Raw genomic sequence first — 23,017 nt, 5'->3', positions numbered from 1 at the left:
AACAAAAACCAAAAACAAAAACAAACAAACAAACAACAACAAGCAAATAAAAGAACAACCTTGGGCAAAGTATCTGGGACTCATTCACGTATCTGTAAGAGAGTAAGTGTGGATCCTGTAATCTCCAAAGTCCATCCCACTTGAGTGGTCTGTGACTGTGGTTCTTGCTGTAGGAAGGCACACGGGTGGCTTGGGAGGTAGGGGAGCTGATTAAAAAGCCATCAATTAAATCAGCATGGCAGAGAGAAGACCTGACAGCTTAGTCACCATAAATGTTTGGGGTACAGGTACCTGAGGAGTCTCAGTAGTACCAGCATCAGCACGTGGGGTTCAAGGATCACTGTGATCCGAGGCTGGATTAATTCATTTGGTTCGCAGTTAGCAGCGGAAGTCTAGGGTAGAGAGTGAGCGTCAGCTTCTCCGCTGGTAACCTGACCCAGACACTTGATACTGTGTGCTTGTACATTGTCTCCCCTTAAGCCCCAGATTATGTGGCTTGGTGACAGGAGCAGATCTTTCCTCGTGTCACTGCTGGAAGGACCGCACGGAGCAGTCTTTTAAATGCTTGGCGCAATGCCTGGCATGGCAGAGGCCAAGCGCATGTTTGGGACAACAGATAAAGGACATGTTCCCTGGGTACCCAAACTTGTTTCCGGATTTAGACAACAGTTTGACTGACATTTCTCTCTAGCTATCCAGGAATGGGGAAGAGAGCGTTCAAATGTCTTTGGTGACCAATAGGCATTAAGGACACCTGGGTCCCCTTCTTCTGCTTGGGGACACACTTGCTTGTTTCAGAGCCGGGAGGCCAGTCTAGCCATGCCTCCTTGGAGAGGAGATGGTGTGCCTTTCAGATCCACACACTGGCGTCCTGTTTGTTGTGGGTTTAGCAAGAATTGGTTACCCAGGCTTTGCTCAACTCTAGGAACTAGTAAACATCCCGAAACATAGTCCCAGAGAAGCAAGGTGGGGACCACATTGTGAACGGAGGTCCAAGTCATAGAGGGACAGCCTGAAGAACCCGAACCACTAGAAGGCACTGCTCATTGTCTCTTTTCTAAAGAACCCGCCTTTCCTAAAGTGAACGGACCCATCTCGGGACCACTGGAGTTATAAGGGCCTCCATCTATCTGCTCAGTTCCGTGTTGGCCCTGAGCATCACTGGCTACTGAATTCAAGTTCATGACATCAAAAATGTGTAGAGAAAGAGACAGAAAACTGCCCTAGTGATCTTCTTATATTAGTTGGAGCTAAGCCATGATAATTATGTTTTGCTGTATTTATGTAATGAATACAAAATCCACAACCTATTAACTAAGAATGCACACAGGACTGAAAATACCTTGCCAGTGGTTTCAAAGTCCCTGCTTGAAGCCAGATCTCTTCCATCACTCATATCCTCACAAACACCCTCTCCTGGGGATCTCAGATGAAGAGATCTTTGTGTTACAACGAGGCTGGGGACATGGCACAATAGATGACGTACTTTCTACAAAAGCTTGAGAACCTGATTTCCAGCCTCCAGCTCCCATGCTGGACATGGCAGCGCACATATATAATCCCAGCACTACATTGGGTGGATTGCAGGAGGGCAAGGGGGTCCCTGGAGCCCAAGGGCCAATCAGTCTAGTGGAATTGGTGAGTTCTAGGTTCAGTAAGAAAGTTTCTCAAGACTAAAGGTGAGAGCAACTAAGAAAGATACCCAACATCAACCTTTGGCCTCTGTATATACACTCAAACACATATGAACACACATGTACAGGCACACAAAGAGAGAGAGGGACAGAGACAGAGAAAAAGATAAATATAAATAAAATGAAGGACCAGAAGCCCAGCAAGGTTGGAACATGTCCCCACACTCATTAGAACTGAGGAGACGCCCGAGATGTCTGTGTTGTACACTGAGGGGTCATGAATACCAGGGTGAGGCTTGCAAAGGTGACAGGGGCAGAAGAAGTCCAATGAGCTTTGTCATGGGAGTGAAGAGGGAAGACCCTCAGGAAGAGCCAAAGCATCACGTGGCACACCCTCAGGCAGGGAAGCCCACGTCTTGAGACACTCAAATGCTAACGTGATGTTGTGTTTGTCCCACTCCGTTCTTTTGATGGGATTCATCTAGCCGGCGCTTAGATAAAGAAGCCTAAATGCATGTGTGCACAATTTGTATTCCTTCTGCAGGCTTGTGTAAAACAGCACCAGACATCACATAGGCTCTTCTTATGTAACCTTACAGCCAGCATGTGACAACCCTGTCCAACAAGTTTTGGAGTTCACCCTGGAGAAGCCCAACAAGCATACTTCCTACAATAGTGTGGTTTCGTGTTTCATAAAACCAATACTGTGTTGTCATGGGGAACTGCCATGGATTTACATAAGAAAAAAAATGCATAGCATACCTCCCTCCCCCAAACCCCGTCCTCAGGGAGGATGTGAGTAATGTCTCTGCCAGTACAGACACGCATCCCAGGATCCATCTGGAGGAAAGCAGAGACAGCGGTTCAACCCTGGCTTATTGGCGCCTCAGGCTGATTGTGCTGATCCCACAGAGAGTGAGCATGGGATGGTGGGTGGCAGGTAGGAGCCACACGGCTCACACTAGGAGAAGACTGATAAGGGACACAGGTGGCTGCTCACCTGCCACTCAGTGGGAGCCACAGAGCCAGCAAAGCGTGCAGGTGCAGCTAAGAAAATGGGTCTCTCACATTCTAAGTGGATTCCTCAAATTCTTTTGGAGCTCTTCTGAGGGGGCAAGAAAGGAAGGGGAGAGGGAGGGAGGGAGAGAGGAGAGAGGGGAGAGGAGAGAGAGAGAGAGAGAGAGAGAGAGAGAGAGAGAGAGAGAGAGAGAGAGAGAGAGAGAGAGAGAGACAGAAGTGAACATTAAGGACTTCTCAGGAGTCTTTTCTTTCCTTCTACCTTGTTCCCTGGGGGGGGGGGGAGAGACCAGAGTAAANGAGAGAGAGAGAGAGAGAGAGAGAGAGAGAGAGAGAGAGAGAGAGAACACCAATAGGGAGTCCAATATTCCAAAAGTGTTGCTGACCAATGCCCTTGGCCTTGGAAGGGCTCTGAAGACCTAAGAGCCAATTTGATGCAACTTTTACAGTTTTCTTTTCCTCAGAAAGTTCCTAGAGTAGCCCCGTGCCCCGTGCTGCTCCCTCTGAGGCCTTTTTGCCTCCTTTCACCCTGATGTGTGCATTAATAATAGAAGCCACATGCAGATTGTTACCCGGATCCCTAGATGACCCTGATCCTTCCTCCTGATTCAAACCATGACTGCACTCAGATGACAGACAGACAGATTGATATTTGATGCACGTTGGGGGGGGGGGTTCTAAAGAGAAGATTCCTCACCCTGAGGGTTCAGCATCAGATAATTGTAATGATAGTGATTTTGTTATTGCTAATATTGTATCTATATTTGTGTTCGAACCAATTACTTCTCAGCCTTTTGGGTAACAAATCTATTATTTATTGAGCACGTATAATATACAAAATTAAAATGAGAGAAGCAACAGTGATACTACTAGTTTAGCGCTGTTCTTATCTTTAATGCTTTCAAAATTTCATGCACATTAGTAAATTCTGGGCATCATTATTTTGTTTAATCTCTACAGCAAAACCTTCACCTGAATTCCACTGACAAGGAAAACGACAGCCGAGTACGATATTTAATGACACAGAGCTGCACAAAGTGGCTCACACCCAGACGTTGCCCACGGGGAAGCTTCCTCCCATGAGTCTTCACAAGTCATTGTTTGGGGGCAAGTGCTAACCTGGTCACTAGTGATGTGAGGACCTGAAGAGAAGGCAAGTCCTAACCTCAAGTCATTTTCCTGCTCAGGGATCATGGCATCCGTGGAAGCAGCTCCCCGCCAGTTCACTGGCTCTTTAAGGAGCAGTGCCCTGGATTTTGTTTGTTTGTTTTTTGTTTTGTCTTGCTTTTCAACTTGACACAAGGTGGAATTGTCTGGCAACAGGAACATCAGTTGAGAAAATGCCACCATCAGATTGGCCCATGGTCCACGGGCCTTTCCTTGATTGGTTATTAATTTGGGAGGGTCACTGTAGGTGGTACAGCCCCACCCCGGGTTGGTAGTCCTAGGGTGTCTAAGAAGGCAGACTGAGCAAGTCAGGAGCAGCAAGACAGTAAGCCATACTTCTCTGTGGTCTCCGCTTCAGTTCCTGTCCTGATTTTTCTCCTGTGGTTGGGCTGCTTTGGTTATGGTGTTCCATCAACAATAGAAATCTAGCTAAGACAAGCAGTTTATGGATCGATACCCAGGAAGTTTGTATGTTAGAATTCTCTGGAAAGCTTTATAAAAAATTGCATAAACAGGGGCTGGTGAGATGGCTCATGGGGTTTGCCACAAAGACTGACAGCCTAGGTTTGATCCCCAAGACCCCCCATGATGAAAAGAGAGAACTGACTTCAGCAAGTTGTCCTCTTACCTCCACCCTCACCCCAGCTCCACCACAATAGATAGATAGATAGATAGATAGATAGATAGATAGATAGATAGATAGATAGATAAGTAATAGATGGTTTCTAAAAATACAGAAATTATTCAGTCTCTGGAAGTGAACTGACCAAAGAATCTCTGTCTCCACGAAGCAAACTCCCCTAGATGAGTCTGGCAATCAGCCAGGTATATGTGTGTATTCATTGCTATTGAACCTAAGATCCCAGGCCAAGGCCATCTTCCTGTGGGGCCCTGAACACAATGTGTGAGTAGCTGATGCTCTCATCAGCTTCCAGCTATGTCCTACAAATGTTTGAAACCCAAGATACGTTTTATATCCTGGCCTAGCATGCAGTGTGTGTACTGAGGTACGTGGCTGTGTAGACTGGAGCAAAACAGGATAGTGCTGAGTGCTATGGCAGAAATGCACTCTGTTCTCCCCCTTTCCACTGGGTTCTGGCATTTTCAGCTCATTATAAGCAAACATTGGCCACACCTAATTATTTCAAAACTAAGCGCCGAGTACCAGTTTGGGCCAACATTCTAGCAACCTAGATAGCTACTCTCAAGCAGTGATGTGTCCTGGAATCTCAGTGTGGAGACTTCATTTTCTTTCTATGAATCAGGTTATCTCCAACCTCTTGACTACTGCGCCTTTGTTGACCAGTGTGTGTCTCCCTTGCTGCTCTCCGGTGTTATCCGTATTCTTGCTCTAGATCAATGTGCCATGATCCAACCACATCCTTGGTTTAACCTGGACCCTCTCCATATAGCCTCCGTTTCTCTTTGGCCTGGGAGCCAGAACTGGTTCCAACAGACATACGCTGTATGGACTGAGATTCAATAAAATCAGATGCCAGTTTTGCTTGTGGTTTGCTCTGCTTGAAGCATTAATAAGAAAAGGAAAAGAAAAAGACCCACTCAGTGTATCCAAGCAGTGTTCTTTTTAGCCAATCATTCAACACACGCTGGCTAAACATGTAAGGACCACTGCCTGCGAGGTGGGTGGAAGCGTCTTTTAAAATTCTTGGTTGTTGTTGCTTTTTCTTTGTGATCCTGATTTTCTTTATGCACACATAGAGGCGGGGAAAGTATGACAGGACAGGTAGATGCTATTACAGCATGTCCAGATCTTTCATCTTTGTGCTGACATGGAGGGGGGGGGAAGGGACAAGACTGTCACTTAAATAGTCTATCGGTTGAGAGATGCAAACTCAAGAGCTCACTCACCCACCGCAATCTACTAAACAGTCCTTAGTTCTGGAATTAATATTTTTTTTAAAAATGAAAATGACAGAAACCACTATTCTACCTGTCTCAAGCCCTAAGGGGAGTTTTAAATTTTATAACCCTAGGCTGAGTGAGGTGGTACATATCTTTAGTCACAGAACTTGGGAGACAGAGGCAGGGGGGAGCTCTGTGAGTTCAAGGACAGTCTGGTCTACATAGTGATTTACCAGCTAGCCAGGGCTATCTATTCATACCCTATCTCAAAATAATAAATAAATTTCTGAAAAGTTCAGGGTATAATGGATGGGGTCAGAACATGGTTCCTCCCACTCTTGACTCCAACTTGGTGGCAAGGCTTCAGACAATTTAGTCCTCCCTACATGTTCCTTGTTCTTCTATCAAGGTAACAGCCTAGGACTGACCTCCTCTCACAGTGAGGCGGAGAGTCTGTGGCCACCCCGGCATCTTCATTCAGAGGTAACACTGAGCTCCAACACCTGTTCCCATATCTGTTCTCTAACCAGCCCTGGTGTTCAGGGTGACCCAATAAGCAGCCTGGGATTGTCACTGGCATCGTATTGCACCCACCCAGGGATGAACATGGACACTCCTTGTTGCAGGTAGCAGTTTCCTCTGAGGTTGAACTTTTCCATCCTGCAGGGAAGCTTTAAGACAGAAAGTAAACACAGCTTGAGGAAGTTCCTGAAAGTGAGCAGATTCACTAGGCTCCACCCTCACAAGAGGAAACACTAAAGATGGCTGAGCATCACTCTCAGAGAAGCCCAGCTGTACAGAACGGGTTGAAACCAGACTGGCTGCCTGGAAAAAGCAGAAACCTTTGGAACTGCCTGGGGTAGGCTTAGACCAGCTGAGGCACATGGAAAGGACACTCCCCAACCTGCTAAGCTGCCTGTAGACTGTGCAGTGTGTTCCAGGTTCCCGACTTTGTGACTGCCATTCGCACTGAGGAGGGCATTGGAGACAAGGTTGTTTTAAGTCATGTTTGCTCCTGGAAGTGACTCTTCACCCATATTTTTGTAAGTAACCCCAGTAAAACTGATTAGTCCATCAAGTTGGACTTCCAGTAGTCTGGCATGGGCTTCACATCTGGGGTAAGCAGACACGCCTGTTGCATCTCCCCAGAAGAAATCTTGTCACATGACACTCTGTAGGCCCTAAGATTAAATAGAAGACAGAGGAGAAATGGGAATTACTGAAGAGGGTGTGGAGGTAAGGGAAGACATATGGATCAGGTTAGACCACAAACTTGGGACAGGAAGAGAGAGGCCTAGGCCTGGGACCTCAGTTTGCAATGTGGACTCTGAAAAGAGACAGTGACTTGCGAAAGGCCCTTCAACTCATCAATCATCCATGTGACTGATTTCGGAATTTCTCCTAAACATGTGCACTGTTTGTTCGTCTAGGAAATGCTTACAAAGAATGGATTAAATGGTGGATACTGGCTAGGTACTTAAGATACATCAGTGACCACCCAAGGTCTGTTCCTCACCTGGGCTGGTTTCCTGTCTCAGCTCTCAGCTGTTGGGAACAATGCCACGGCCGAACACCTGCAAACAGGTGTCCTTTCCAGATGACGCCCTCATTTCCTATTTCCTTCAGGTATAACCCCCAGGGGAGATACAGCAGGAGCAGATGATCTTTCTGTTTCAGCTCTTTCTGAGGGACTCCATAGCAGCTGTTCTGATGCACTCTCGCTAACAATGCATGGACTTCCTTTTCTACATACAGCGTGTGTGTGTGTGTGTGTGTGTGTGTGTGTGTGTGTGTGTGTGTGTGTCTGTGTGTCTGTGTGTCTGTGTGTCTGTTTCTATGTGTGTGTGTAGGTACATATATCCATGGCTACCCACCATAAGGAGAGGCGAGCAGGACACCAGGTCCCTTCCTCTACCACTCTTCACAGTATTGCCCTGAGACAGGGTCTTTCACCGGCCCAGACCCTTGCTGTTTTGGCTAGACTGGATGGCTATCAAAACCTTTGCATCTTCCTGTTTCCACTCCTCAATGATGGGTTTGCATAGCCATGCTGGGATTATCTTATATGGTCACTGAGAAATTGCACTCAGGCCCCGTGATTTCAGAACAGGTACACTGACCCACCAAATCATCTTTCTAGCCCTGGTTTTGATTCTTTTGGATAATGGCCTTTCTAACCGGGATAAGAAGGTATCTCCTTGAGACGCCTTTCTTTGATGACTAACGACACTGCCCATTTTCTCAGATATTTATTAGCCACTTGTATTTCTCTTGTGGAGAAGAATGAAAATAATTTCAAAATTCAATTGTATGTTTTGGATTGTCATTTCTTTGGAATTCTTTATATATCCTGGCCATTGACCGCTTGTCAGGTCTGTGGCTAGTAAATCTCTCCCCCCATTTTGAAGGCTGCCTCTTCACCCGCTTGATTGTTTCTTTTGCTCTGCAGGTTTTAGTTGGGTATAATCCCCTTTGTCTATTTTGCTTTGTTTTCTTGGCTTTGGGGATTCCATTTAGAAAATCATCGCTGGTAGCAGCACCTTAAAGTATTTCTCCTCAGTTTTCTTCTGGTAGTTTTAGGGTCACATTTCAGGCTTCCATCTCGGAGGCATCCTGGACTGTTTTTGTTCAGAATGGGAACTCAGGTTTCAACCGACTTTCAAGCTTTTGCGACTTTCAAAGAAATAGAAGTAGTTTAAGTAAAAGCCTTGTAGCTTGTCACTACTGAGCAGCGCCAGGGAATTCTGGGTCTCTCTTCCATGTGAGGCCACTAGCTTCTATATTGTCCTTGACAACCCATTTTCTCTCATTCTGCTATGAACCCTTGTTAGCTTAAGCATCAAAATATAGCCCAGGCTTGGATATGTTCTTATGATCTGTATTGCTGTTAACCTAAGCCACCCCTCAACTAACTGCCAAGACTTTCTCCTCAAATGTATCCCAAGCTCCTGCCTCAACGCCTCTTTTCTGCTAGAGAACGCTCAGAGAAAGGCAGCTAGGAGCCAAGGGAGCACGCGGCTCCAGGGAGTGGCTCCTCCTAACATGTCTAGATTTTTGTGGTTTTCAGGACGTGGGCATACTGGCCTTGAGTTTTCTGCTAATAATTTTGACCTGCTTTGTAAGTTGAGCTCCTTTCTGCTTGGTGTGCCTGCAGCTCAAGCTCTCTGTGAAAAGAGTTGAGCCCAACTTCCTCAAAGGTAGCCCCACACATAGACTACCAGAGACACTGGTTTTAACCGTAGATCAAACTAGCTGGACTCCCATCTCAAGTTCTGTCCCCTTTCTTGGTCTAGGCTTCTTAGTCTATAAAACTGCAGTGATTTTCATTTCCCTGCTGACTTAGCCTGCCAGCCCATAAACTCCCATGCACCTGCTTGTTAGAGGTTTATTGTAACATTCAGTATAGATGTGTTTCCTGTATCAGTGGACTATCTTCACACACACACACACACACACACACACACACACACACACACACACACGGTGTGGAGAGTCGTTAAGGCTGGGAACTAAACTGAAAGAATTCTAACTCTGAACTATAATTAAGGTAAGTCAGTGTTTGTTTCAATGGGCCATTAACTCTTCAGTGATTTTCCTTGTCTCACTACTGAACTTTGCATGAATTTTAAATTAAGGAAAATTGAAGCATTAATGCCAAGAGAACACAACTTCTCCATTGGTCCTAGGGCCATCATGAGAGCCCCAAGAATACCTGAAAGGGGGTACCTGCGTGACTACAAAGTGTGGGATGTTGTTGTAGCAAGGCCAGACCATTTGCTTGCTTGTGTCTGATTACAATGAACACTTGGTCCCTTTGCCAAAGAGTCCTAGTCTGTAGTGGGAGTCACACAGACATCACTGCTGAACCGAGCTCTGGCACTGGCGTTTGGATACCAATTTTAAACACGCCAACTTTGTTTTACTTTTCTTCTTTTCTTTAGGGGTTTTGATCCCATCTTGGGTACATTAGTAAAGCCAGGCATCTGTGAAGTCTCCTCGATCCTATCACTCGTGAGCAGGTTTGGTTTGACCCTCCCCTCTGAGCCTACATCACTTCAAGTCGGAGCTTCCTGGAAGGGCAAATGGGATCTTTTCCCTTCTTGTTTAGAATGCCTCTCTGGCTTTGGCCCTTTTGTAATTTCATCGTTGTTTTAGTTAAGGTTGTTCATTTCTTTTTAACTGTTAGATGGCTGTCCCAATTTATTAGGAGAAATGACAGGCTGCTCTCCTGGCCCTCGCTCTCCCCAGCACCTCTCCTTAGAGGGTCTTTTCCAGGACCTGCTCACAGCTTTACCTTCACACATGGTTGATAGAAAATGGCACAATAAGTGAAGATATCTTTCCTTAGTTCAGGAGGCTTTGTTATCTATCTGTTATTTTGAGAAATCTGATGCTTTGATTTTTAAAAATAATTCCTCCCTTATTCTCCTGTCAATCTTTTCCCCTAGAACACTTTCTTTTCCAGGATGTTGGATTTGCAGGAAATTGGGCCCTCGGTGTTTTCCTTTTCTTTTTTATTCTATTTATCTAGTTCATTCAGCTCCTTCAACTCTATGTTCCATTTGCTTTTTGAAAATCAAATCTTGCAATTTTTTTCTGCTCCTTTAACTTTAAGTATTTTTATTGTTTTTGTTTCATGGCCACTCCTTTTGTTTAAAATAACCTCTCATTCCCATGTTATGTATAAAATAACGTCTCTCACTGTTCTTAGGATAGCAATTATGGTGTCCTTACTTTTAAACACTGCTTTGATTTCCCACACGTTTGCTTTTTAACGCTGTCAGCTTTGATCTCGGGCTTATGTGCTTTCTTTATTTTATGGCGCCTTTTAATTGTTTACATTCAAGTGTGGGGTGTGTTTGTGTGTCTGCATTGTCTGTTTGTACACCTACTCTAGGCTGGCCTAGCTTCTCTATTTGGGAATCTTCCACCTTCCACACTTCTGGATTCTTCCGTCAAACTGGCCAGGTTTCTAGAGCGATGCCCCGTCTGCCTCCTTCCTTGTGGGGAGGGGTAAGCTAGCTATCAGGTTTTCTTACTGTAGAGAGGCAGAGAGTGGTACAATTCTCTGACTCACCATGTAACTCCAATCGTTATCATGTTGTGGCCAGTTTGTGACTACCCCATAAAGATCTCTTTGTATATGTTTGTGTGAGTGTATGTGTCTGCGTGTGTGCATGTGCACATGTATGTAAGCCCGTGTGCATGTAGAGGCCAGAGGTTGGTTTTGAATGTCAATATCAAACACTTTATACCTTTTTTTTTTTTTTTTTTTTTGATACCGAGTCTCACATGGAACTCACTGATTCAGCTAGACTGTCTGGCCAGCTAGTCTTGGGCATTGTCTCTCCATCCCCCATGTTGAGATTTTAGATGTACCACGGTACCCCCCACTTTAAAAAAAAAAGATTTATTTTTATCCACTCTTGTGTGTGTGTGTGTGTGTGTGTGTGTGTGTGTGTGCTTATCCCATGTATGTGGTGTCCACACAGTCCAGAAGAGAATGCTGGAACTCAAGTTAGAGGTGGTTTTGAGACCTGTGGTGTCTGAGAACCGAAAGTGGGTTCTGTGTAAGAGCAGTAAGTGCTCTTAACTGCTGGGCCATCTTCCCAGCTCCTGTATCCAGCTCTTTAAAGATGGGTTCTAAGGGGTTCGACTCAGGTCCTCATGTTTGCAAGACAGGTGTTTTACCAACTGAGCCTTCTCCACAGCCCAGAGATCTTTCTTCACCCTTCTGTAGGCAGCGAATGATTGGGTCCTAATGGCAGTCACCTTCAGCTTTTCCTTGGGGTACTTCAAAGCATAATTCTGCTGATACTTGCAGAGCTGCAATACCTGGGCATCTGCTTCTGCCCTCTCTAGCCCAGCACAGCCCCTGACAGGTGACCATCAGGACAAGAGCAGCCCAGCAGCCTTGCCCAAGATGAGTCAGCTCTGAAGCTTTACTTAGCTTTAGGGTTTGTGTTTCTTCCGCTGGTTTCCTCTCTTCTTCCTGCTCCTGTTTCCAACCCTGCCACTTTCTCTCTCCTGAAACCTTAAGATGTGTCCTGCCTGCCTCAAAGGTACTTTTCCTGGAGCTCAGTCGAAGACATTTTCTTCTAGAAATGCTGCCTGCCCATGCCCAAAGTCACTCTTGGTGGTGTCTGACTTCTGCTGTCCGAAAGCTACACTGAGAATGTGTGGTTCAGAGCCGCTAGGTGGAGATGCTCAGAGGCAGTGCTCAGATCTGGAGATGACATCTTCGGTCGGTCGTCAGTTTCCCATTCATCCCTATCTACAGCAATGCATGCTTGATGATGCGTTCCAAGACAGAGACACAGGCAGTTCATGGGGAGACCGATCTGGGGCTCTTGGAGCCTTTGTGGTTTGGTACAGGATCTCTGAATAATGTCATCGTGAAACACTAGGAGGGAATCTAATCAGCGAAGACTGTTCCCGGGCCACACGATACCATTCCTAGCCCATGCGGTACTCTTTTGCGGCTGGGAATCTAATGAGCGCTTCTACGATTCCGAGCAAGGCGCCTGTGTGTTAATTCCCCAGCTGCAATTACAGACTGATTAAGAGAGGACATAAATAATTACAGCACGGGAGCGCATCCACAGTAACCGCTTTGTGTGTTCCTACCACTCCTCAGCTTCTCTCTCATTACCAAGAGGGTAAGTGAGAATTAAACACTCACACCATTGTGGCATCGTGTGCCACAGCCCATTGTTCCCAGGATCTGTTTGTCATCTCTGTGGTGTCAGTGTACACACAAGGGACAAAGTTTGCTGATTCAGACCCGTGACTCTCTTTGCAGCTACCTAACCCAACAATGGGCCATTGTTTTCAAGCATGAAGACACAGGCTGGGCTCAAAGGTAGAATGCCTGCTGTTTTGAAAACTTTTTTTTCATGTACTTGTAAAGAATCAATTCTTGCCTATCGATGAAAACTAAGATATGAAAGGAAGGGTCAGGGGTAGGTAGGTGAATGATTGTCATCTGTCACCCATATTGCTGTCCTTGGTTGTAGGGGCATTGAAGCAAAGGGAACTCTGGCCATCGTGGAGGTAGATGGGTAAGTTGTGACCCCAGTCTCATCTGCTTCCTCTCCTCCAATGATGTTGCCCCCTTTTGTCCCTCTCATTCCAGTTGGAAGCTTCTACTTGCACAGGGCCCTTTCCTGTCCTTTCCTTGTTGTGTGAGTGAGGTCAAGTTCCTATGATGCTATTGACTTTTGCCCTCTTGATTCTTCTCAGCGCCCTAAACCTAGTGTTTGTGAGTTTCCCTACAGCTGTCCTATGTCACCTTGTAGGATTAAAACAAACAAACAAACAAAAACACCACCACTATCACCACCACCACCACAACAAACCAGCTAATGAAAACCCCCAGTCCTTACAAAGAACCAGAGAACTCTCATTTCTAATTCTTACCTACTGCTGGAATTATTCTCCACGGAAATTCTGATGGTTGATTCATCAGCCCTCAGTTACCTACTCCAGACTTGGGGGCTGCTGAGATTCCCTCCTGCTTTGCTGTCTGATTTGGGCTTCTGCTAGCGGAAGCTGCTAGTTAAAATTAGACAAAACAATTCCCAATGATTTCCCTACATCCTTTCACAAAGAGAAGAGCATTAGGAACCCGGAAGAGCACGCATGAAAGGAGGAGGATTTACCGCTTGCTTTCTGAGGAAGCTCCACACTGGTTTGCACAGGAGCTGCGCTAGTTGGCTCTCTCCCCGGCAGGGAAGAAATGTTCCCCTTTCTCCACAGCCACACCAATATTGCTAGCATTTGTTTTTATAGTTTTTATTTTATCTTAGCCATCCTGACTGGGGTAAGATAAAATTTCAAAGGAGTTTTAATTTGCATTACCTTGATGAATAAATCAGGATGTTGAGCCTTTAAAAGAATATTTCTCAACCCTTCATATTTCTTCTTCTGAGAGCTCTCTGTCTGGTTCCATGCCCCAATTTTTAATTCAGTTGTTGTTTTCTCGGTGTTTAGTTTTTTTGTTTTTCCTTTTTTAGTACTTTGTATGCTCTGGACACCATGATGTATAGCTTAGAAAGCTTTGTTCTCATTCTGTAGGCTACCTCTTCACTCAGATGATGCTGTTCTTTGTCAGTTGAGAGGCACAATGTCTGCGTTACCAGGATCTTGTACAGAAAGTTCTTTCTTGTGTCTATAAGTTGAAGTGTATCCCTCCTTTCTCCTTTATCAGATTCGGGATATCAGGTCTTCTGGTGAGGTCCTTGATCTTTGAGTTGAGTTTTGTGCATAGCGAGACATAAGAATCTAATTTCATTCTTCTGCGTGTAATTTTCCAGTTTGACCAGCACCATTTGTTGAAGACACTATCTTTTCTCTCTATCTGTGTTTTGGATTCTTTGTAAAAAATAAGGTGGTTGTAGGAGTGTTTAATAGAGTCTTTTTTTTTACAACTTTCCTGTTAATATGTCTTATTCTATATTTGCAAGATTTTTTGTGTTTAATATCTCATCATTACGGAAATCGCAGCTAAGTATCTATATCTACATAATGTTCCCAGTTAATTTCAACTTACCAATTAAATATTTATTTGTAGGGAAAAATAAATTTATCCACAAGCAACTATTTGTTACCATGTATTTGACATTCTATCCACCTTGGGTGGGTATCATTAGCAACAATTACAGATCAAGATACAGATTGAAATATTTCGGGACTAGTGGGCAGAGGCAGGGTTTCGTTCTGAATAATAGTCTTCCCAGGTTCCCCAGAGGGATTCTCAGAGAAGGATCTCAGGGACACTCATGTAGCGCTGAATAATCAGAATAGGGAAGCTGGGATAGGCCATCCCACTCTTTTATAGTCTGAAGTCAGAGGAGAGGAGTCTCAACTGCAACAGTTTAGGGAACCTGCTATACAGGATATAGGATGTAGCTGACTTCCTCTACACGTGAAGCCCTTATGGTGGAAGGCGTGTTCTCTGTTTTTGCCCAACGCTCCCTTGTGATGGCAGCTCTAGTTCCCAACATTCTGGCAGGGACTTTCTGCCTGTGGTTGACAAGCCGCAAGCCACTTTCAAAGGCAATCTTTAGAAATGCCCCATGCAGTCATGCAAACTCTTCCCAACCTCCTCGCTACTGAGGTTGCAAGCAGAGTTGCTGCCTGCCTGAGTCACTGCCTGGAGGAGCGAACAGGAGGAGGAGACATTCATAAATGAGAAATAGCTTTTAACCATCTTCAGTGGCTGAGTTTTGTGTTCGGCATCTAGAATGAATTCCTTTGACTCTAAAAAACTAATAATGGAATTGTACGTGTTAAAGTTAATATTTGCTTAACAATAAAGCAGCGAGAGTTGAAGACACGTCCTCACTCTCTTTGATGAGGTGACACTTGAGCAGAGCTTAGTGAGGTGCAGATGCGAGCCCTCTGACTCCTCCACAGTGGGGAGAACAGGAAGGAGGAATGTGCTCCTCCGCACAGAGGATGCCAAGAGGCCACAAGGCAGTGGTTCTCAACCTGTGCCTCACAAGCCCTTTGAGGGATCAAATGACCCTTTCACCAGAGGTCGCCTAAGACCATTGGAAAACCCAGATATTTACATTGTAATTCATTCCAGTAGCAAGATTACAGTTATGAAGTAGCAGCGAAAATAATTTTGTGGTTGAGGGATCACCACAACATGAGGAGCTCTATTCAAGGGTCACAGCCTTAGGAAGGTTGAGAACCAAGGGCAAAATGCCTGGGACACACCTTTGGGAGAGTTGTGAGGGATAAAGGCAAATAGGATTCCTTCATTTGGAGCCTTTCAGGCCAAGCCAATAGCTTTGGGTGCAAGGAGGTCCATGTATGATATGAGTTGAGAGAGAATTGAGGTGACTGTCCCTGAAAGGATATCCCCTGACTCAACAACTGGATCTCAGGATGACAGTGGTGCCTAAGATGCACAAGCAAAGTTTGGGTAAAACTGTCCAATGTAAATAATCTCTGACTTTATGTGAAGTTTCAAATACACTTATAAACTACAATTACAGACCACACATTCAAAGTACACACTTGAATATACCAACTACCACTGTAAATATCATATAAGTAAATAAACACAACATATATAGTAGGAGCATAAATATTCATATAGTTATAGTGGTCTTTTTTAACCATTATCAAATATAACACATATCTACTTAATATTCCTAGTGAGAAAATGGACTGCTGTTTTTCTGTAGCATTTGATTTCATGCAGATATTATATATGTATATATAGCTATACAAAATTATTATTATACAAAATTATATTATATTATAAAAATTAAAAATGTCTAATCTTGGACTTTAAGCAGTTAATTACTGTGCAGCCTATCACTCAAATATGTTTTGGTTTCAAAGAAGCATAAGAGTTAGCCTCCTATCCCTTCTTATTGGGACAAGGAAACACAATTCTATTCGAAGAAGTTAAGGCGCCCACAGAGATAATACAGCTTGCTGGAGTGTGGCAGATTCAGGAGTGGCCAGCAGTGGCTCTCTGTGGCTTTCCTCCTTCCACTGACAATCAGTGCTGTTGGCAAAGGCTTGTGAGTCGTGGAAGACACACGCCACTGCCAGCTAAACCCTGAGCCAGTACTGTGTCAATTGCTTGTTCATTATACTTTATTTTTCTCAGCTTTAATAGGTTAATATAGTATGGCAGAAAGTGCGATTTTTTTCTTATACATATATATTGTGAAGTGATTATATCAAGGTAAGTAACAGATCTATCATCTCTGATAGTTGTCATTTTGTTTTTAAATTATTTTAGGTTTATTTATTTTTATTTTCCATGTATGGGTATTTTGCCCACGTGTGTGTGTGTGTGTGTGTGTGTGTGTGTGTGTGTGTGTGTGTGTACTATATGCATGCAGTGCCTGTAGAGTCCGGAAGAGGGAAATCAGATCCCCTTAGAACTCCAAAACATGGTGTGGTGGCTTAGACCTTTAATCCCAGCACTCAGGAGGCAGAAACAGGCAATCTCTGAGTTTGGGGCCAGCCTGGTCTACAAGGGTTCCATGACAATCAGGGCTACACAGAGAAACCCTGTCTTGATAAACCAAAAAGGAAAGAAAGAAAGAAAGAAAGAAGAAAGAAAGAAAGAAAGAAAGAAAGAAAGAAAGAAAGAAAGAAAGAAAGAAAGAAAGGAGAAAGAGGATGAGGGAGGGATGAGGGAAGGAAGGAAGAAGGAAAGGAAGGAAAGGGAGAGAAAAGACTGAAATTAGAACTGGAATTATGGGTGAATGTCCCCCGCCATATGGGTGCTGGTAGCCAAGCCTGGGACTCTGTAAGAGCAGACACTGCTTGGCCGTTGAGCCTCCTCTGCAGCCACATACTTGATATTTTTATAGGCGAGCATTAAGCGCTAATGTCAGCATTTTCAAATACCTAATTCTGTGGCTGCCATACTGTGAGCTAATTTCCCAGAGTTATTAATCCTGATTGAAGTCTTGTGCTCTTCTTTTTTAATTTTTATTTTCTTTTATCATTGTGTGCACGTGTGTGTATCCAAGCATACGTGTGGAGGCCTGAGGTAGACTTGTGTTATCTCTTCTAGGGCTGTCCTCCTTACCTTGAGAGGGTGTCATGTTGAACCTGGAGCTTGATGTCTCAGACGAATTGGCTGGCAAATGAGTCCTAGAACCAGCCTTTCTCCACTGCCTAGCAATGGGTTATAGGTGTCTGCTACCACGCCTGGCTTTGTAGATGTCAGAGATCCAAACTCGGGTCTTCGTGCCTTGAACAACAAGCACTGTACCCACGGAGCCATCCTTTTGGTCCTGAAGTAGTGTATTCTTAAGTCAATATCTCCATCTCCTTCTCCCCCTCTTCTTGGTTATGACCTTTTTGTCTCTGCTTTGGAGTTGGCTGGATTAGATACTTCACACTGAGTGAGAACATACAGGATTGATGTTTCTGTGCCCATCTTATTTCACTCAGTGTCCACCAGGTTCATGCATGCTGTCTTAAATGATGGTGGCCACAGCGATGGGGAGACTTGACACAATTTAGAATCGCCATGAAAGTAAACATGCCTTCGAGGGACTTTCTAGGTCAGTCTTCTTGAAGCACGAAGACCCTTAGCAAAATAGGTCTAGAAGGAAAGAAGCTGAGTTTGATCAAAGTGGGATGCCACGTGCACACTGACATCATACCCACCACAGATGACGTCATACTGACCACCCTCACAGCTGATGTCATACCCTGTGATGCATGGTGGAGAACTTGTCTGCTGGTGCAGAATGAGCCCCACCAGCCATCCCTCACCTGTTTTAGTCACGCTGACACTGGCAGCTCAGGCAGAGTGCTTGGGAAAGGCAAAGAAAAGCATCTAGAGGCTAGGAATGACTTGAAGGTGTGACTCCGTGGGTAGAATGCCTACCTACCATCCACGAAGCCCTGGGTTAGATCCTTGTAGCAGCGAACACCGGGTGTGGTGATGCATGCCTGTAATCCCAGGAGAAGGACGCAGAAAGTTTAGGAGTTCGTCTTCAGCCTGGGCTACATGAGACCCTTTCTGAAAACAACAAAACAAAACAGAATTCATCCTAGCTGGAAAGAAGTAAACTCAGGCTTGATTGCAGACAGCATGGTCTTATGTGCAGAAAACCTGACTCCAGTAATGAATCCAAAGAAATTAATCCAATAAATGAATACAAAAAGCTATAGAACAGAAAATCAGCATATGGAAATTAGTAGTGTGTCTACACATTAACGGTGAACCCTCTGGACAGAGGCTGAGAGGATGCTGCCATGCAGAGTAACCCAAAGTGTGAGGAGGGTGAGGGAGGAGGCAAAGTGTCTGCACCGAAAGCCGAAACACACAGATGAGAGAAACCGAAGCAGACGCAGAGGAAGGGGCAGAGCGTCCCGTTCGGTGTGTGTGCCTGTTCCTGTCCATCTGAACAGAAAAAGAATGCTGCTGTTAAGTTAACACTTACGGTGTGCAGGCCTAGCATCTGTTTCTAGAACCTGGGCTCTTAACCTCTGTGCCCATGGTCCTTTCCCTGCCTGGAAGAGATGTTCTACAGAGCCGCTGGTACATCCTAACTTGTATAGAATGGAAAATTGAGGTTAGAGTGGGGGTCTTGGCTCAGAGGTAAAAAGTAAGGACCTGAATTCAATCCCCAGGAGTCATGTAAAAACGTTGGATGATAGAGTCTCCCCCCCCCCCGTAATCTCAGCACTGGGGATGAGCAGCACACGGACTGTTGGGACTTGCTGGCCTGCTGGCCTCGCCTAGTTAGAGAGTACTAGGTGAACAAAAGACCTTCTCTCGAAACCAAAGGGGGTGACTCTGAAGAGCAATACACAAAACTGACTCTCGACCTCCACATGTACTTGAACACACATGCGTGTGTCTGTTTACATGCAAGAAAGCACACACACACACACACACACACACACAGAGGGGTGGGAGAGAGAATAAGACTCGGAGGCCACCACACCAGTGCGTGTAAGCAGACTGTGAAGCGGAACGTGACATTCCTGGAAGTCAGCCACATGACGCCGCAGGAGACATCATTCCCATCAGCACCCCCCGAGTCCCCGGTCCTCTGGCTTCCCCTTGTCCTCAAGGGAGTGGCCCATTCTCAACAATGCTGTGTTGTCTCTGTCCATATCAGCTGACTGCCCCGAGAACCCCGCAGCCTCCCCGACTCCAGTCTTATCTCCCAACAGGACTCCCAGCTCCCCACATCACTGAGTGGCTTGTGAAGCTCACTCCACTCCTTCATCGCTTTCATTCATCTGTGACCCCGGGTGGGAGTCAGGGAGCTACAGGCCAGCTCTCTCTTTCCACCTGAGTGGCTGTGATATGAAGCCCCGCTTTGGAACGCGATGTACCCCAAGCCTCTTCGCCGCTCTCCCTGAGCCCGGCCACCCCACCATGAAAGGCCTGCCTTGTTCTTCAGTTCAGTCAACTGTGAGATTGCCTCCAACCTGTTTTTCATGTGGCTGTGCCCAGGAGCTCCCTTCACGCTGCAATAGCCAAGTTAAAGGTAACTTGATAAGCAGATACACCAGGAGCATGAGAATCAGGCTCATATACCTGTGTCCCTATATTAAAAAACATAAGCCGAAAATCATGCTAATTGTTCAATTTTCCTTGCTTTCTTAAATACCTCAGTGTATAATTTAGCAATCAACTAAATTTATTGCTCAGTTGGGAAGAAACTAAAACTGTTGAAATTGCAAGTCATTGCCTTAAATAATTTTTTTTCCTGGATTCTCCAGGTCACGCCTATTGCATTTCTCAGAACAAATCCCGTATACCATGGGGTGAATTACCCTGAGGTCCCTATCGATGCCCTCATTTCTCAGTTCCTCTTGTCTCTTGTCCTCTTGGCTCTGAGTGGAGTCAGAACCCAGCCAGGATGGAGCAAAGGGCTGATGACTCCCTAAGGAGACGGTTACTGCACAATTGGGCAACTGTCGGTTTTGCTTGGGGTGGTGGTGGGGGCTTAGCCATGGAAAACTGTTCTCATAGGAGGATTTTGCTGGTGAGCTTGGAAGAGTCAGGGGTCTTTTGAGATTTGATCCTGGAATCTGCAGTGGGACAGGGTGAGAATAGCTTCTTTGTTCCACTAGGAGTGCAGACAGCTTCGAGAAGGGAACGGGAACATGCACCCTGTGAGAAGGACCAGTTACCCCTATCTGCTCAGGACTGGGGATTTCCCAAGGTACTAGAATCCACAGTTTGTACAAATCTAGACCGGGGACTGTGTATCATCAGGACCAGTTTTAGCCAAACTTTCTAAACACGGGCATTAGTAAGATTTGCACACAGAACCCCAAGTTCGTGTTTGACTGTATGTCTCTTTTCAGACTGTGGTGTCTCCACAGAAAGGGTGGAGGCCACCAGAATAAGAGCCTAGAATGGAATGAATCAGCCATGGCATCTGGAGTCTAGGATGCCAAGTGTCCTCAAAAATAAAAATAGGATTTTATTCAAAATGTCAGTGGTGGCCTATTCAGAGAGGCTGACCCTGTACAGCTTCCTTTTCCCCCTCACGGTCTCTCTCTCTCTCTCTCTCTCTCTCTCTCTCTCTCTCTCTCTCTCTCTCTCTCTCTCTCTCTCTCTCCCTGATTGCTGATGACCTAGCTGTAGATGGAGCATAGCTGTTCTTTTTCTGTTCCCTAAGTGTGTGTGTGTGTGTGTGTGTGTGTGTGTGTGTGTGTGTAAAGGCCAGAAACAAGGGTCATATTCCCTAGATATGGAATTACAGGTGTTTGTGAGCCATTCATTTTGGGGGCTGGGATCAAGTTGAAGGCCTCTGACAGAGAAATGAGTGCTCTGAACCCCTGAGCCATCTCTCCAGCCCAGAAGGCAGCATTCTTGGTGATGGTCGGGAGGGTTAGCGACTGCTCTGAAAAGAGAGGTGGTGCCCCTTTCTCTGGTCTCTCCTTCACTTTAGGGTGGCTTACATGTGTATCCTTGCAATCCAGACAATTAAAGCCAGGGTCTCAGGCATGTTAGGCAAATGGTCTACACTGTATTGCATCTCTAGCTTTTACTACATTTTATTTTGAGACAGGGACTTGGTATGTTGTCTGTGCTGGCCTTGAATCTACTTTGTAGCTCTAGTAAGCCTTGAACTCATGATCTTGCCTCTCAAATAGCTAGGATTACAGGACTGTGTCACCAGGTCTGGCCAGGAAATATTTACTGAGTGTTTACTGTGGGCTTGGAGACAAAGGACAGATAAGACATGGTTCCCCAGGGTGCTTCTAGTCTAGCTAGGAAACCCTGGTGGCTGTTGTCAGGGGACAGGAGAGAGAGAACAGAGACAATGACTGCTTGGGTGCTACTCCTTGAGTGGACAGCAGTCACCTGCCCCGGAGAAGTCCCGGAATGGTGACCACAGTGATGGCGAGACTTGACACAATTTAGAATCGTCATGAAAATAAACATGCCTACGAGGGACTTTCTAGGTCAGTCTTCTTGAAGCGGGAAGACCCACAGTCCCCGTGGGTGCCATGTCAGGGGCTGGGACCCAGACCAAACAATAAGGGGAAGTGCACACCAGCACTTGGTGCTCGCTTCTTCTTCCTGACTACAGATGCACTGCGGCTAGCTGCCTCGGATTCCCACCGCCATACTCCCCCTATCATGACAGACTGTACTCTCAAGCTGCTAGCCAAATACAGTCCTCCTTCTTTGCTGTCACCAGGTATTGGTTTTGGATTTTTGTTTTTCTGGTTAGGGCAGTGTATTTGTGTGATGCACATGTGTGGCATATGTGTACATGTGTGTGGGGATGCAGAGGCCAGAGGAGGACATTGAATGTCCGCTCCATCACTCCCCTCCCCGTATTCCCTTGAAACACGGTCTCTCACTGAACCTGGAGTTAGGCTTGTGAGCAGCAACTCCTAGTGACCTTCTTGTTTCTGCCTCCCATAGTCCCAGGGTTGCAAGAGTCCGTGAAACCACACTCAGTTTTTTTATGTGGATGCTGGGGATTTGAAGTCCAGCTCTCATCCTCATGATTGCACAGCAAGAGCTCCTACTCTCTGAGCCACCTTTCATTCCAGCAACTTGGAAGAGAACTCATACATCCACACTTTCCTCCTTGTGGCTGTCACAGCACCTCCTTGTTGAGAGCTAACTCTGGACTCACCATTTCTCTCTATCAACAGACAGGGCTGAAGGAACCTCCCATGGAGACTCCTAACCTGTCTCCTGCTACTGTGGTGATCCAAACCCTACTTCCCTGGACTTTGCGGCAGTCTTGTCTGTGACCTCTGGGCTTTCACGCTCATCCACCGACAGTCACGCTCAACACAGCCTTGAAAGTGGCCCTTTGAAGTAACAATAACAACAACCAACAGTAAGAATGGCCAGTACCTTCTTCTGCACTTGCCCTGCCCCAGCTGCACAGGAACTGCTTCAGGGGCACTGACAGCATCTTTACAGTAATCCTGTAAGGGGCATCCTGCATACAGCTCTGCTGTCACCAGCAGAAGGTCCCCAAACCAGCACAGTCTACGAAAATCACACAGCAAAAGCACATGGCTTGGGGGGAAGGCACAACACATGTAAACCACACATGTGAGATGTTTTGAAACAAAGACAAACCAATGAAAAGTTGGGAAATTGGACACATACATAGTGTGCGGTTCAGCAATACATAAATACATCACATCATCTGGAAAAGGCAAACCTACTGGAGGAACAAACAGGGTCCGTGAACTCCTGGGAAGTGGAGGAAGGAGCTTTATTTCTTAAGCCTGTGAGTCACAGCAGGTGATGGCCTTAGGTCACTCGCAAAAATGTCTGAGCAGTCAGTAGCAGAAGAGCTGGGTGTTGGTTCCAGTCAGATCTTAGACTCTCTGGGCTT

Source organism: Alexandromys fortis, unplaced genomic scaffold (assembly GCF_014885135.2).
Source record: "Alexandromys fortis isolate MF-2015 unplaced genomic scaffold, M_Fortis_MF-2015_v1.1 scaffold_146, whole genome shotgun sequence".
Lineage (NCBI taxonomy): Eukaryota > Metazoa > Chordata > Mammalia > Rodentia > Cricetidae > Alexandromys > Alexandromys fortis.
The sequence above is the reverse complement of the archived record's forward strand: the minus strand, read 5'-3'. Positions refer to the sequence as shown.